The 18,483-nt window shown below is 34.2% G+C and overlaps 1 protein-coding gene across 1 annotated transcript in view; it reads right to left on the reverse strand.

Moving 5' to 3' along the window:
• The window catches only part of GABRB1 (gamma-aminobutyric acid type A receptor subunit beta1), a 374,709-nt gene that overhangs the window by 290,305 nt on the left and 65,921 nt on the right, over window positions 1–18,483 (reverse strand). The gene's annotated exons all lie outside the window — the stretch shown is intronic.

An 18,483-nucleotide genomic window follows, 5' to 3' on the forward strand; every position in this document is an offset into this window, starting at 1 on the left:
GTCCGTCATGCCTATTTTATGATGAATATTCTAGAGCGCAGACACTGGTATGGACCAGCACCTAGTTGAAGAAGATATTCTATTTCTCCTCTTTTCAGTGGGGGAGAAGCGAGAAAGGTAGGTGGATAGGTGGGAAGGAATGATATATTTGGAAATAAATGATATTGGAGTTTCACTGCTTATTGGAATCATTTTTACATGTGTACCTGCAAGCTGCCTTTTGGTAAAGGTATTCTCATGACAACTTCACTCATTTCTAATAACTCTGCTTGGGACTCAGTTTATGCACCATGTCAGCTTACCTGGGGATATTCCACCTTATTGTCACACACTAGGGCTGTTGCTATGCTCTGGTTACTTTGTAGCAAGTATGAGAAGAGTTGAGGTTCAGTTTAAAACCCAGTCACCCTCTAATGGCCTGAGGCAGATTTCATTCATATACGTATGACTTCCCTCTCAGAAATAAGAGGAACCAGTTTCCCCCCTACTTTTTTTTTTTTTTTTTTGGCTATAAAAGCCATCACAACAACACAGAATAAATATTTATGATGAAAGAAATAGACTATGATATTTTAGCTACCCATTAAAGCATGTCCTGTGCCTGGAGAAATCCATGACCAGCCTCAGGAAATCATTAATTCTATGGATAGCTTGAGAAGGGTTGTTCCAATCTCTTTTCCCAGAAGGGAAAACTCATGGCAGCAATTCTGTGATGCATTAGTCTAATTTTGGTTAATCATGTGTATGACATTGCTGATACTATTTTATTTTTAATTCTTTTATCTTCTACCACAAGAAATATGTTGCCAGTAGGTCACTATTCTTTACCAATATACAGCTTTGTACTTAAGCAATTTACCTAAACCGAAACAGGTCACTATAATCAAATCTATGCTGGCGTGATACAGACTGAAAGCAATAGAAAAAAAGACCAGTGTCTGGAGAGATCAGGGGCACTGTTTTTCTTTCTGGGGGAAATACCATTTTTTACCCCATCATCAGTTATGTCTAAACATTCCAGAAGGGGGAAAACTGTCAAAAATATTAACTCTCTGAAAGATGATAAAATAAGAAACCCATACATGAAATCATCTACAAGATACACTTTCTGTACTTGGGGTTGGATTTACCTACTTTAGAATTTCATAAGTAGAATTATACAATATACAGTTTTAAATCTAGTTTCTTCTCTTCAACATGTTTGTGAGATGAATTAAAGATATTGGTAATTTATGTCTTATCTTTCTATCTTCTTAGTTTGAGTAGATTAGTCTAAGTAGAAGTTTTTCTATTTCATTGATTTTCTCTTTTACTTATTATTTCCTTTCTTATACTTAATTTGATTTAATTTTCTCTTTTCTTCCTCACTTCTTAAGATGAAGCTTGGATCATTGATGGGAGATTGTTCTTCTTTTTTAATATAAGCATTTATACTTCCCTTCCTGCACTGCTTCAGGTACATTCCATAATTTTGATTTATAGAATCTTCATTTTTAATTTAGTCCACAATATAACTACTTTGGCTTTCTTATTATTAATGTTCAAATGTTGTATCTTTTCATATTACTCTACTTAAGCCCATCTCCATCTTTATATCTAGAATGGATTTCTTATGGACATTATTCTAACTCTGCCTTTTCATTGGAGTGTTTACATGTGATTTATATTTAAGATAGTTTTTTAAATTAACATATAATGTATTATTTGTTTCAGGGGTACAGGTCTGTGATTCATCAGTCTTACACAATTCACAGCACTCACCATAGCACAAACCCTCTCCAGTGTCCATCACCCAGCTACCCCATCTCTCTCATCCCCCTCCCCTCCAGCAACCCTCAGTTTGTTTCCTGAGATTAAGAGTCTCTTATGGTTTTTGTCCTTTACAATACTCTGCCTTGTTTTCAAATTCCTCATATCAGTGAGATCATATGATAATTGCCTTTCTCTGACTGGCTTATTTTGCTTAGCACAATACCCTCTATTTCCATCCATATTGTTGCAAATGGCAAGATTTTATGTTTTTTCATCTTCTTTATCCATTCATCTGTTGATGGACATCTAGGCTCTTCCCATACTTTAGCTATTGTGGACATTGCTGCTATAAACAATCGGGTACACGTGCCCCTTCAGATCACTACATTTGTATCTTTAGGATAAACATCTAGTAGTGAAATTGCTGGGCCATAGGGTAGCTCTATTTTCAACTTCTTGAGGAACCTCCATACTGTTTTCCAGAGTGGTTGCACCAGCCTGCATTCCTACCAACAACGTAGGAGGATTCCCCTTTCTCCGAATCCTTGCCAACATCTGTCGTTTCCTGACTGGTTAATTTTAGCCATTCTGACTGGTGTGAGGTGGTATCTCATTGTGGTTTTGATTTGTATTTCCCTGATGCCGAGTGATATGGAGTACTTTTTCATGTGTCTGTTGGCCATTTGGATGTCTTCTTTGCAGAAATGTCTGTTCATGTCTCCCGCCCATTTCTTGATTGGATTATTTGTTCTTTGGGTGTTGAGTTTGATAAGTTCTTTATAGATTTTGGATACTATATTTAAGATAATTAATGATACAATTAGGTTTAAAATTATCTTATTGCTATTTGTTTTCTATTTGTCCTCTCCTTTGTTTTTTTTTTCTTTTCCTGCCTTCTTTTAGATTAATTAAAAATTTAGTATTCTATTTTATGCCCACTATTGAGTTACTGAATTGCTCATCTACATTTAACTTTCTTTAGTGGTTGCTCTATAGTTTACAATATGCATCTATAATTGATCACAGTGGGAGGCAATATTTTAAATCTCATTTTACGGATAAAGTAACTAGAAGCACAGAAAGCTTTATATACTTACTTGAGATCATACAGCTTGTAAGAGGCAAAGAAAATGTTGAGAGAGGAACACAGAGTTTAGCCCAGATGGAGGAGCTCATGTGCAGAATAGCAGATGAACAATGAGATAGTGAGAAAACATTCATGACAGACAGTAAAAGAAAGAGACTAGATACTACATTACTTTAATAGATAATGAATTAATTCATGAAGAAAAAGACAAGGTCCTAGCAACTGGTAGCAATGAAAGAAAAAAGGAATAATTTCAATAAAAAATAATTTCCTAAAAATAATTTCCTTAATATTTTGTATTTATTTCCATGGGCAGTGTTGGCTATGGAAACTAGTTGAGGCTAATTTAATTTGTACCTCCAAATATTCTAAAGCTAAATGATTTCAGAGATATACTTATGTGTGTGTGTATCCAACTATGTTTGTGTTAGTCTTTCTTTTTATATTCCTAGTACTTTAGAAATTATGACTATATTGATATCATTCCTCTATGTTTGATCTAAATAAAGTTCTTTAGTCTACTATTCTTGTAATTAATATTATAAGCATTTTATCCATACAAGATACTATAATACAAAATAAGGCTTAATATAAGGAAGAATTCCAATGTTTTTTTTTTCCTCTATTCAAACTGTATCTGATTTTGCCCTATTTTTATAATTCTTAAAAATAACATGCAAAGGGACAGCTGTATTATGAACGTGGACACAGAGGCTAACCACCTACATAGAAAACATTTTTAGCACCTCATCTAGCTTATGCAGAAACGGAGGCTCACTATGGAAAAAAAAAATAGATGGAAATATATATTTTGTTCAGGTCCCTTATTCCCTCTTTTCTACTGGTTCAGCTTCATTACTGATCTTCTTGTAATTTTTGCCAGTGTGTTCTTTCTCCCATGACTCAACCTGTACACAGCCATTAGCTTATCCTTGTGAAGCTTTTTACCTATTTGCTCAAAAATTTCCAGTAGCTTATCCATTAAATAAATAACAGGTTTCCTAGCATAGCATTAAAAGGCTCCATAGTCTGATTTTTAATTTACTTTCCAGACTTCTCTCTCAATATTCTTTCATCAACATCATAGTCAGTATAAATCCAATGCTTTTTCCTATTTTAAATGTATATTTTGTTTCCTATAGGCCCAGACTTAACATTGTCTTTGTAAAGTGTTTCTTAATACCAACATTTTAAAGCCCTACCCATTCTTTAAAACATGAGGTCTCACAATAAAATATTTTTTAAATAATCCCTCAGCTTTTTGATCCCTCTATCTAGTTTACAGAATTAATAGACCTATCTGAAGCCCTATGATCTTGGGTAGTACAATTATGTTGTACAGCTTTTATTCTCCTATTGATTTATGTACAGGATATATATTGATTTATATATGAATAAATATATATATACTTATAAAGAGATATAGGTGTATATACATATTTATATGTGTTTTTATTATTGAATTATAATTGACATACAATGTTATATTAGTTTCAGGTGTGCAACATACTGGTTTGACAATTTTCTATACATTACTCAGTGCTTACCAAGGTAAGTGTAGTCACCATCTGTCACCATACAACGTTATTACAATGTTATTGACTATATACCCTATGCTGTACTTTACATCCCTATGACTTATTTTTTTTTTTTTATAACTGTTAAGCCTGTACCTCTTAGTCCCTTTTATCTATTTCACTCATTCCTCCACCCACCTTTCCCCTCTAACAACCACCAGTTTGTTCTCTGTATTTAAGAATACGCTTTTTGTTCATTTGTTTTGATTTTTTGGTGATCAGGGAGCCTGACAACAAGCTCCATTCCAGGACGCCGGATCATGACCTTAGTTGAAGGCAGACACGCTTTGTTGCTTAACTGATTGAGCTACCCAGGAACCCCTCACTCTTTAAATTTTAAATTCTGTGAAGAAAGGAACAGTTTATTTCATCTCAACCCAGAATAACACTTCTTGTAAAGTGGCTATGATAAATTTAATTTGAAAGAGCGAATAAAGAAATGCTGGATATACTGAATAAACATTCCCAAGGGATGTTTATGATTTCAAAGTGCAGAGCATTTGAAGAAGTCGGGAGACTTCTGGCTTGTCCGTCTGTCTGCTTTCAGATTATTGTACAATGACAGCCTCCTATGTTAATATAGACAGCACCACAAGCTACTAAGCTATTTCTCAGTTCCAATCCTGACTTTCTATATTCAGCTCCACTAAACTTTCAGTGTGGCCAGCATCTTAGTCTGAGGCTCCGTGAGTAGAGAGAGGTAGAGGGAGTCTGCAAGTATGGAGGAGAAAGAAGGCATGTGCTCTTCCAGTGGGTTTCCTGCGAGTTTCCGGCCCACTGTGGTTTCCATAAGCCTCACCTCAGCAAGGCTTCTTCACTCCAGAAGGGACCATTCTGTCTTGTAAGAGCAGCTGTGGCAGTTTTTCCAGCCCTTACAGAACCAGCTCTATCACACTGCTCCTCTGGGACACCGGCTCCTGCTAAGCAGTGCCCACTTCTCAGAGGCCCGTTTCCACTCCATGAGCCCCTCCTCCCAGGGTCTGTTTTAATGATTCCAACCTCTTCCCCTATTTCACCAGCCATGGAGGTGGTAGCTGCTTTCAGAAATTATAACTTCCATGACAGCTTAGAATTCCCCTTTTTACTCTTCTAGTAGCCTACTATATCAAATGCAAAAGGAAGAGTTTTCCTGCAAAAAAAATGAAGACCAAACAGTCTGAAATTTATTTTACCCAGAATGAATTCTGCAAATTGAGATTCAACATTGGCAACTAAAATTTTAAACTTCTCTGCAGAAAAAGTATTTCCTTGACCACTGATGATTCCAAGTTTTCAAGCATAAATCTTGTTATGTGATTTTGGAGGTACAGCTCTGGGCAATATTACGGTGACAGGACGATCACATTAAATGCTGACAGGGCTTCCCCAGAAGCTCTGCTCTGGGCTGTCTGTGGAATTGAAGAGTTCGAACAGTAAGCTGGAGAGGAATTAAAGTTATGGACATCACGGAAATGGACTACAAAACCAGACAATACAAGTGTCTATATTTTTTTTACTTCCCAAGAAGATCATGCCTAACAAACTCATATGAATTATTAAAAATTAAATCATTAAGAAATGAAGTATTTTGAGATGTATTCAAATCAAAAGACATGAATTATACACATTTGGTATTTATTTACCATAATTATTTCTAAGTCTCTAAGGAAACCACCTCCAAATTCCAAACAAATATCTTCTTTCACTTACATAAAATAATTTAAATATGACTACACTTAATGAAAATTGGTGTGCATACACATCCTTTGAAATAGAATCCATTTCTATGTTTAAAATGTATCTTCATGGAGGAATATCTGAGCGCATCTCAGTGTAATGGTATTTATATGTTTTTATGTATTATATAGTATACATATATATATAATTTTTGAAAATAAAATTCTTTTTAAACCATCTAGGAAAATTAATATTTTAAGGGCATGTAATAAGTTTTTTGTAAAGAAGATGCATTTTAAATTATGAACTATTTTTAAGGTTACAGAAAATAAGAGTGGATAATGTACTGAGAACTTACCCAGTCTTATTAAATCTTAATGGCTCGCTATATTTGATTCTGAATATTTACAATAAGTAATTACCGATTTAGTTGAAGAATATTGAATGCTTCAAAACTCCTTTCCCAAATTTCATTGCCAAATTAACTATAAGCTGATTTGATGTTTCCCTTTTACATCTTTGTTTTGTCCTATTTGTTCATGTATATATATTCTAAAAGTATTGGGTGCCTGGGTGGCTCAGTAGGTTAGGCCTCTGCCTTCGGCTCAGGTCATGATCTCAGGGTCCTGGGATTGAGTCCCGCACCGGGCTCTCTGCTCAACAGAGAGCCGGCTTCCTCCTCTCTCTCTCTCTGCCTGCCTCTCTGCCTACTTGCGATCTCTCTCTGTCAAATAAATAAAATCTTTTAAAAAAAGTATACATAATTCTTTTGTAACTTTTCAAATATTGTTTTATCATATATTACATATCATTATGCAATATATTTTTGATCAAAATTAAATTTCTGAGATTTATATATGTTGTTGATATGTCGTACCTCTAGTTCATTCATCCTGACTCTATCTCATTGTATGTATGCCACACCATTCTTCCATAATGAACACTAAATTTGTTTCCAATATTTTCTTAAGCAAACAATGCTGCAGTGAACATTCTAGTGCATATCTACTTATGTTTATGAGTTACAGTTCTCATATACACACCTGGAAGTGGGAATCCCTTGGGCTGAATGTTAAACACATCTTCAAACATACTAGATCCGATCAATACAAGGTTTGTACCAATAAACACTCCTTCCTGCAGTGCATGAGAGTTCCTGTTTCTCCAGTTTCTCCTATCAGTTCACATCTTAATTTGTACTTAGTGAATATTTAATGATGCCCAATTGTTTTATTTTGCACATATTTGTTTACTAGTTACATTGAACTTCTTTTTAGGTGCTTATTGGCCACATAAGTTTTCTTTTGTGCAAAGTACTATTTAAAATCTGTTACCTGATTTTCTACTGGGTAGTTTTATATATCATAGATATATGTGTGTTTACACACACTTTGGAAATTTTCCCTCAGCTTAAGTGTTGTATTTTAGCTTTATTCCTGGTTTCTTAGGTTGAAGTTAATGTTTTAATTTTGATGTATTCAATTTTAGCAATTTTTATTTTGTGTCTTATCATTTTTGTATTTTGTTTAAAAACTATTTTCTTTTCCTAAGTCATGTATATCTGCTTCTATTTTATAAATTTGAATGTTTTACATATATCTGAAATTTACTTAGGGTGTGGTATGAATAAAAATAGGATTTTATATTATCTCATATATATAATCAATTTTCCAGCACCTTTTATTGACAGGCAAATCTTCTTTCCCCTGATTTGTAAAGCCATCTCTATTATATACCAAATTTCCTTGAGTGTATAGATATGTTTATATTATCTATTTTTGTTCATCTCTTCCCATATCAATATCACACTGTCTTAACTACAGTAACTTCATAAGTTTTAAAATTTAAAATTTAAATTTTCATATGCATGTACAGCTTGCAAGTATCACTACAAAAACATAGTCTTATGTAGTATAGATAATTTTTTCCTGGTGCAGTTTGTAATCAAGCCTTGTCACATGATATTATATGGTATTTCATAACCAAAATATAAGGATTTCAGTTGATTCTTTAATAGGGATAGTTCCTGGAGCCTAACTGCAAAAAGCAGCCCTATAGTTACTAAGTGGTGGAAACGGAGATATTGCAAAACTATTGTCATTACCTAAATTCCAAGATGCTATTAAGTAGACTACCAGGTAAGAGTCTGAGAGCTGATGGACACTAGAGAAGGTTTTACAGAAGAGAATGTATCTGGCCTGAATCTTGACAAATGGCTCATCCACTGGACACCAGCACCCTCCTCAGCAATCAGAAAGGCTGAAGAAGGTATCCAGAGCAGAAAGACTTCCTCATGCAAAAACCTGGAGGTCTGATGGCTCATGTCACAGGCATGGCTCTAACATGCATGTTAGAGGTGGCAGAACCCCATCTCTAACATGCATGCTTTGATGCCCATGGACTTAAAAAGAACTCAAATATTTTTCTAAAAACTCAGAGGACCTACTTCTCTCAAAATATAAAAATGTAATGCAATATATAAAAATATAATATAATATAATAAATTTAATAAACTATATTGAATATATTATATAGTATTATATTATATATCATATTAAAATAGTATTATATTTAATAAAATAATGCCCCCCATTATACACAAAAGTGATAGTTTCTGAGCTTTCTAACAGCTTGCATTTTGTTCTATTTGCCCAAAGAAAAGATCCAGAGTATAATCCTGAGCATGACCATTACAATAGTAAGAACTATAGGACCAATAAACTATAGTATCTAATCAGAAACTCCAAGGAAAAATTAGTAAATGTACACCTTTTACTCTCCCACCTAGTTTAACAGCCAAAGTAATTTATTACTACATGTTCCAAAATATTTAGCGGTGACAATTCTGCTGACTTAGGAGACCAGATAAGTAAAAAGTAAATGAAGACAAATCATTGCAGTGAACATTACGGTATAGTGATATTCTCTGTGTGTCCAAAGACATAATTTGAAATGGTTTTTACACATCTTTGCTGCCAGGTTGAGCACTGGCAGATGTCTGTGGCAACTATTTTGTAAGTGAATAATATTCCATATTAAGGGTTATCTGCAGGGAGACAATTCAAATAATTGAGATGAATGTCTTTGGCTAGGAATGAACTTGCAACTACTTCACGAGCACAACAGAAAAATAATTCTTAAGAAAACAAAACAAACCAAACCTTTCTCTTTCTGGAGCCCATAAATACTGCATTAAGTAATTAGCTGTAGAGTGTACCAACCTTAGCAATTTATTTTGTTACAAAACGTTTGAATAAAACTAACAGTTAAAAATCACAGACTATTTGCAAAAATATCTTCAAATGTTGAAGCTTGCTTTTCCTCAAATTAGCAAGATAGAGCACCAATGCTATAAATGGCTTATATTTGTTATATATATAAAATGTTCGGAGGTGCCCTTGGCAAAATGACACAGCTCAACCAACACGGTCATTAACAGTAAGAATAAAATGAACTTAACAAAATGGGAAGCTAGAAACTATAATACAAATAAAATCGTGGCACCATGTGGTTCATTTCAGCATTAATGTGACATGGAATCAAATTTATGAGATGGGAAATGATATTCCTATTGTTAAAAATCAGAAATTTCTAACGTTGTAACTTTGTTTTATGATATTTTGATTAAAATATCATGCTTTTGATTAGAAAATCTTAATATGTCAAAAAAGTCTTTTCCATTTAAATATTTATGAACTATAAAAGGTATACTTTTTTCTTTTAAACCTATCAAAAATACATGAAGATAATTTTCAGCTGATTCTTTAAGAGATATTTCTTAAAATTTAACACCGAAAATGAAAATCAAGCATATCACTCAAGATTTAAAGACTGTATCAGTTGAATACATCTTTAAGAAAAAGTATTTTTGATGTTTTCATTTTTTCCAAACTCACATTTGTCAAGATCTTATTTATTTATGTTAAATCTTTACACTAAATCTCTGCCTCCACTTAAAAAAAAAAAGATTTAAAGTACTTAAAACATTCAGATAATGTGATGAAATAGAATAAGTGAAAAAAAATCAGGAAAATATTAAGTTAATGCTCCGAATTAAAAAAAAAAATCAAAGGTTGGTTGTTACTTAGATTTGTATAGCCAGGGAGAGGCAATATTCAAAAATCAGAGTAAAGAAAATTCATGTGAAGGAATGAGTTTAAAGGATAAGATGAAAGATTCACTCACTATAGGTGTTTCAGCTATCAGTGTATATGTCTGTTTGCAATTAGAAAGGTGTACCTCAAACTTAGGAGAACCATGAAATCTGGAGATAGTGAGTTTAGAGTCATCTTCAGAAAGGAATGGTTGAGATCATTAAACTCATTGAGATTTCTGAGAATTACATGGTAGAAAAAGAATGTGAGATAACTGAAGATATAATCTTGGGTCCACTCATATTTAGGGGGCTTAAGGAAGACGAGGAGTGGAGTCAGTTAAGGTATGGAGAAGCTCTAGGAGAGAGAAAGAGAACACCAGGAGATGGCAAAGGCATCAAAGCCCAAGTTGGAGACAGTTTTAAGCAGAACCAGCTTCATGGGCAGATGCACAAGATGCAGGACTGAGAAGTTTACCATGTTTGTTTAGCACTGTTCTCACAGTCACTTCTGAAGAGTTCTTGAACAAAGGACCCCACATTTTCACTTTGCATTAGGCCACGCAAATTGTGTAGCTGGTCCTGATTTCAAAAATGAAAGTAGGTGTAACTTCCCAGTCAACATGAAGGTGAACTGATAAATGATTCCCAGGATTCTCATTTAAATACCTGCGACTATATGAAAACAGACAAAGAACTGGCCATAGTGCCACAAACTAATACATTAGAAAAGCCACAATGCCAAAAATCTGGGCAAAAATTCAATTATCTGCCTCCTTGATGAAGATGAATGGAAAAGCACATTCTTGGACAACACACCTAATACTGCACACCCAGAATCACAGGCAGATGGCCACAAAAAATATAGGAAGGGATGGGGATGAACGCTTTGATTCACTGACACTTTTAGTACCTAATCGTGGTAGGGAGGGACTGCCAAGACCAGAGAGAAAAAAGTCTATTTGTCCCAAGTATTTAAGAACTAACCTTTAAATGAACCAGAGTGAGAGCCCCCCACCTTCTGAACAAACCAGTTCTTCTCACTGTTCCGTGCATTCAGAGAGTACTCAGAGAATGGCCTGCACAGGAAGTAGGGATGGCAAGAGAGGTTTAAACACCTCTCTTGGTACACCCTGGAATGATCAGCTGCTTAAGAAAACCACTGTACACAGGGGTGAAGACAATCAAGTCAGGGGACAACGCATGCTGTGAGCTGGGGTGGAGAGTTTCAGAACCACAGGACGGCAAACTGCTTATGCATCTCTAACTCAGGTAGGTGATCCTAACCATCGAAGTAAAATGAACTGAGGCCTATCAGTCATAGCAAACGGCCAGAAGGCTGGGGACATATACCTTACCATCTGGTCTAGATAGTGAAGGGTGGGCCCTACATGACCATAGGAGGTTTAAGGACACTCTATATATTCTGTTATTTAAAAACATAACTATAGGGGTGCCTGGGTGGTATAATGATAGTCTCTGTGTGTCCAAAGACATAATTTGGTTAAGCAACTGTCTTCGGTTCAGGTCATGATCCCAGGGTCCTGGGATGGACCCGCACATCAGGCTCCTTGCTTATCGGGGAGCCTGCTTTTTCCTATTCCTCTGCCTGCTATTCCAGCTGCCTGTGTTCCTCTGTGCGTGTGTCAAATAAATAAAATCTTAAAAAAGTAAAATAAAAACAAAACTATAGGAATCGCTCTCATTTATAGCTAAACAAATTGACTAATCAAAAATGATAGCTGGGAAATTTGGATTTATTGATGAAGCCAACAAAAATCTTTAGTTTCCAGGTTGTACTTTGCTAAACTGACAAGGCGTTTCATCAATCTGAAATCTAGCACAACTAGAGTAATGACACTAATTAAGGACCTGGGCATTAGGAGCCAAAAGAAAAAAGTTACCCTTTCATGATTGTTCCATTCTCCATGTCTCTTAAAATATACAAATTCTTTGAAGCTGGCTTAAATTCCACCTCCTTTTTGAAGTTTATTTTGACAAATTATATCGCCTTATATTTATCCCTTCTCTTAAATTTCTTTGGCTATATTGCCATTTATCATTTAACATGTGGCTGTGTTTTATAACATGATCTGAGCTATTACTCATAATTATATGTTTTCTTTCCTTGCTGCTACATTTGGCTTCTTGAAGTTAGGGATTCATGCTTTTGTATACCTTCCTCACCCAATCTTATGACTCAATTAAAGCTTAAATGTGTAATTTGAAGGGAAAACAGAAATGGCTAAAAGATGGAAGAGGAAAAAGAAAGGTGGATTTAGAAATAGGAATATTTTAGCTTAGGTATTTTATAATTGTATGTCCTTAAAACTTCAGAAACAAGCATGTGCTTAACTTTCTTAATAAGAATGCAATCACATCTCACAAATAAGAATATAAGTTGCATAAGGGAAAGAAAGGCATTTTTTATTTCACTGCTGCGTCCCCTGTGCTTAATACTGTGTCTGGCACAGGGTAGATGCTCAATGTTCATTGACTGAATCAAATTAATTGGTTTAATGAATAACTGAAAGGATGAATTATGGATACAGAGTACCCAACACACAAAAAAGAAAGGAACTGACAGGCAATGTATACAGTCTGGGCATTATTTCCATTTTCATCCTCAGACTTAGGAGGTTTTTTGTTTGTTTATTTTTTTGTTTTTGTTTTCTAAACAAATGAGGTTCCAGAAGTTTAAGTAACTGGGCCGAGATGACATTCAGCATTACAGGGAGGATCAGAGAATCAAATCAAGACCTGCTTGGCTCCTTCCGAAGGTCATGTACTTTCTGCGGTACAGTAACAAAACAGAATACTTCTTTTTATTCACTGGTGAAAGCAAGAGAAAATCAGACTTCCAATACGCCAAATGATTTTTCAAATTAGATGTAAGTAAAACACTCCTTAGGGTTACTAATTTGCACTGGATTTCTAATAAGGATATATCTTTGACAGGCAATAGAATGGTAGCCTAGGGACCAATTTCAAGTTTATTAACTCTACTGCCCTTCACCTTCGAACATGACATTAAGAGAGATCAATCTTAATTTGAAATAAATTCTGATATACATCCTTAAAAGCGTAAGTCAATGTCTCTAAGAAATTTCTATTGCTGTATTGGTCCTCACACCTTATTTCTTAATTGGATACAGATCCCACTTTGGACTGTCCTTATCCCCTCAGAAGCTTAAAAATGTCAGATACTTGTGAGAAGTTATGAAAAATGTTCTTTATCAATTGTATCTCTAAATTTTAAGTCATAGAACTATAAGATGACATACCAAATTGAAACTAATTTTTATCTAGAAATTCTTCTAATTTAGTGCTAAGAGATACAGTCTTTTAAAAAACAACTAAAAATGAACGCATCTTTTTTCCCTCTCCAAATCACAGAGATGTATTGCTAACAAGATCAAATTCAATTTTGTTCTCACAGGAAAAAAAGATTCTTACTTTATGTTACCTTTTTATTGTAAACTTTATTTGCACTTGTAACCTGAATTCACTTGCCTCATGGTTGGAACTCACCCAGCTACTTCAGAAAAATATAGGTTAAGAAGACTCTGGTGAGAAGGGTGAGAGCTCAATAAATACCTGTTGAATAAAGTGAAACTCACATACTTCTACATTTTGGCAACTGATTCTCTAAGGAATTAATGTTGCTTCGTCTTTTAGTATCCAGTGGCAGATCTGATGCTGTTTAATGAATCATCACTCAACCAGTATTGAAGCAGATATGATTTCCCAAATTTGTTTTTCATTAATATTTTAAAATGTACTGAGTGAAAATAAAATCCAATCATATTTATCATTAATAAAAATATTTTGCACTTATAAATTCCTTTCAATGCATTTGGAACAAAATATATCTATGGTTAATTGAAATAGACTATAATAAACTTACTAACACCATCATTTAAAAAATTTTTGATTAGGAGTTAACAAAGATATGTCAAAAATAGCATCAAAGATATACATTTATTGTGCATCTTTTTTATTGTTATGTTACAATTCAAGTAATAAAAGAAAAGATACCTTTGTCTGTGTTCAGGAAATGAAGTTACTGCTACTTGTGGAAGGCTTTATTTAGTGATAAAAGTAGGTGAGGTTAGCCGTGTCTCTTGAGATGTGTACATAGTTACAAAGGAGTACATACTTACAAAGGGAGGTGTTGAAGAAAAACATAGTGAAGATAGAGAATGGGCTAATTATTTGGGTAAAGATGAATACTTCCTACTATCAGATTTGGCACAACATCTTTAAAAAGAGATTCCTAACAACCTGCTGTATTCTCAGAAATAGCCCCAAACCATTAACCTCAACCTACTGACTTCTTACATTCCAATCTATTCCTGAACTAATTAATTTCATTTTTACACCTTGACTAACCACAGCTTCCTTTCTGATGCTTAGTATCACTCTTTTGGTCCTTAACTTCTGATTTCTGGCTTCCTTCTCCTACTGTTGTGCTAACCTCTTCCTTTTGTTTCTTCTGGCTGATCCATTTCAGCTCCCAGGGATTTACACAGTGACACTAGCTTTGCAGACCAGTGCCTCAGTAATAATAAGGATCTAGAAATGCGTAACCAAAGCTCTGGTTTAATTCTTGATATTGAAAAAAAAAACCAGAATTTTCAAAATATCAGAAATGAATGACTCTAGAAGGTTTCAACATTCCCAACATTCATCTTCTGTATGCAGACAACTCCCAAAGTTAGAGTCAAAACTCTCTAAATTGACCACTCTCATGAGCTTCAGGACCCCACGTGAAATGCCTAATACATATTTCCCCTTATATATCATTTCAGCCTCTAAAATTAAAATGTCTAAAATCAGGACACATGGGCGGCTCAGTGGGTTAAAGCCTCTGCCTTCGGCTCAGGTCACAATCCCGGGTCCTGGGATAGAGCCCTGCATCGCATAGGGTGGGGGGGGGTCTCTACTCAGCGGGGAGCCTGCTTCCTCCTTTCTGCCTGTCTCTCTGCCTACTTGTGATCTCTCTCTGTCAAATAAATAAAAAAAATCTTTTAAAAAAAGTCTAAAGTCTTATTTATCATATTTTCATTATCGTACATGCCAAGCTTTCCACATGCTCTCACCTGCAATTCCTCCTTACAGTTCCTATTTTTATTGAGATGTCATCCTTCTTCCAGATCAACCTACAGCCAAACCTCTGGGTTACCTAGTATTTTCCCCTCTCTTCCACTCTACACAAAGTTTAGGTATTTGTAGATTTCAGACAAAATCATATAAAACTGTATAGATGGCAAGGCATAATTGTGGTTTTTTTCATCAGATTCTAAGAAACAGTGTCAATGTAAAAGAACTTTAATGATCACCTGAATTACCTACCTCCATCTTATTTGTCCTGTCCCTTTTTTCCCATTGATTCACTTATAAGCCAATAATCTATCCTGCACGCTCCCCACTGCAGGCCATCCTTCAGACCACATTTACATAATCATCCTAGAATAAATCTTATTATATCATTAGTCTGCTAAAAAAATATTAACAATATACCAAAATATATACCAAATATATCACATGTGTAGAGTGCTTTAGTGTTTTCAAAGAACTTTCACATGTTATATCATTTGAATTCTCATAACAATCTTAATATTCAAAGTATCTCAAAATCAAAAGCATTTTCCTCACCCCTGACACTTTTGGAAGCAATCACCTTAAAAAATGTCCATCAAGCTTTACGTCAGCAGCTGAGTTACTCTCTCCAGATAATAGATATGGTAGAAAATTTGAACTCTGTGGGAAATGATGTTTATTTTCTCCACGATCCACTATAGTGTTGTGGCTATTAGGGATTTGTCCATTTTGCCAGAAAGTTATTTATCAAAAAGAAGACAATTAAGGTAACACCTATAATGCAATCATGCCATCGTTTTACAACTTCCTAGAATGACAACTTATTAAAGAGGTTCCTCATGCAAGCCAAAACCAATAAACAACGATTATAACATGCAATTCTAAACTAATTAATATGACAATATGGCTAACGAGCAATAGATGATCTATTAAAACATGATTAGTTAGAAAATTCTCTTAGTTTTTTCTTTATGATTAATAGCTATTAATGTGGATGAGCCTCTGAAATTTATAGCCAAAAATTTATGTATTTTTATTAAAGAAATAATGAAATGTTAAAAATCCATAATGTACTGTTTATATCAATGAAATTCTTACTAGATTTGTATTTACCTGATGACTTTAGGATTATTTCAGCATAAGATCATGAAACACCTACCCCAGAAGGTTTCCCTCTATTGATCCTCTCCCATTTCTTTTATGGATATACTTATTATTCAAAAAGTGGGAGATAAGCCTGGGTATATTAATTCAGACGACTACTGAGATCTTAGTTGAAAGTGTTCTTTAAAAAATTCAATGGCCTTCTCAACCTTTCGCAGAATTAATTTTCAAGTGTCTGAGGGTATTCTGATTGTCAGTGGTAGCAAGGCAAGTTCAGAGTAGATGAATAGCATGCCGTGAATATAAAATTATAAAACCATGCATCTGAAGTGGATTCAAAGTGGATTCATTTAAATTGGAAAGGAGAGGAGATTTGGGTTATTGTAAACACAATTGCTGGTTTCCAGATAATGGAAAATAAGAAAATAACAAAATATGACTGATCAAAAAAAAAACTACGATATTTAGCAGCTTTTATAAATTTCTTTTAGGTTCCTCTGTCATTCTTAAAGATAATACAATATGGTCTAAAAGTTACTCCCTATGAAATTTGGTCTCTTTTAAGTTTTTCTGAAAATTCTGTTTCAAGGAAAGCCCATGGATATTTGGGATCACTGATAAGACAGCTACTTCTCTTTCTTCTCTGAATTTCCTTGAAACTCACAAATATAAACTGATTATTATATGCCAAACACTATTTTAAGTTTTATTTATATTAAATCATTTAATTTTTATAACAATCCTAAAAGGTTATTTGTAGAAATTAGTATCATTGGGTCCATTTTACATATGAGCAGAGGCGAAGAGAGATTAAGTAATTTTCCCAATATCATACAACTAGAAAGCAGCAGAGTCAAGATGTCATTATTATTTTGCTAAAAGCAGTGATAACCAATGAAAATATTTTTCTTTATTAATCTTCCCAATTCTAATGAGTGAAGTCAGTATTATAAGAAATCTCAATAGGACAGAAAAACTAGAATTTGTCCAGAGGAAGGTAATCGGTTTGGTGAGTAGTTGAGAGAGGCATCAAGCAGCAGCTGGATATCAACCCAGGAGAAATGGTGTAGTAAGAGTTCCAGAGGCTCTATCCAATTCTAAGAATCTAGAATTCTGAGTTCATCATTACACATTGATGACTGTGCAACTTCATAAGGAAGTCATCCTAAGCCAAAGGACTAATGAACATGGTACATTTCTGTTGAGTTAATGTCCTTGAGCCAAATTTTGAAGAGTCCATTCAGTGGCTGCCTTGAGACATTTACAACACATCAGATGGTCTTTGGCTGGTAAACAATAGTACTTCAGAGAGGGACTAATAGACTATTTTGTTGCCCCCAAAGAGGCTCTTTTCCAATAATACTCCATTGGGAAAGTCTTCTAAAGAGTCAAAAATAAAGGGAAATAGACTTTTTCATACAAATATAAACTGAGAATTTATTACCAGTATTCTTGAATTAAAAGAAGATTTTCATACAGAAAGACTCTGATAAGAGCCAAACTTAAAATTACATCAGGAAATAAGGAATTTTAGAAAAGGCATAAATGAAATTAGTATAAAATTTATTTTTTCTTATTTTTGATTGCTCTTATTTTTGTCTTTCTTATTTTTAACTAATAAAAAATACACTGGCAATTCCAAGTGTTATCAAGAAAGTGAACCACTGGAGGAACTCTCATAGATCTCCGATGATAATTCAAAAAAACACACTTTAGAAAAATGTGTTTTTTTCCCCTTATAAAACTAAAGATGTACTGGACATTCAACTAACAACTCTACTCCCAGAATTTGCCAAAAGAAATAAAAATGTATCTTCGTACTAAATTCCATATATGAATGTTATAGCCATTTTATTTGTAATTACCAAAGAATAATCCAAATATCCCTTTAGCAAATGATAAACTACAGCACATCCATACAAGGGAATAATACTCAGCAATAAAAAGGAACAAAATAACAATATATACAACAGCATAGATGAAACTCAGATACATTTTGCTAGTGAAAGAAGTCAGACTTAAAACACTGCATATTGTATGCTTCCATTTATATGAAAAATTACAGAGCCAGGAAACAAACCAGAGGCAGCCAAGGGCTAAGGGTTGAGAGA

This window comes from Lontra canadensis, unplaced genomic scaffold, assembly GCF_010015895.1.
Source record: "Lontra canadensis isolate GAN:19392208 unplaced genomic scaffold, GSC_riverotter_1.0 scaffold1, whole genome shotgun sequence".
NCBI lineage: Eukaryota > Metazoa > Chordata > Mammalia > Carnivora > Mustelidae > Lontra > Lontra canadensis.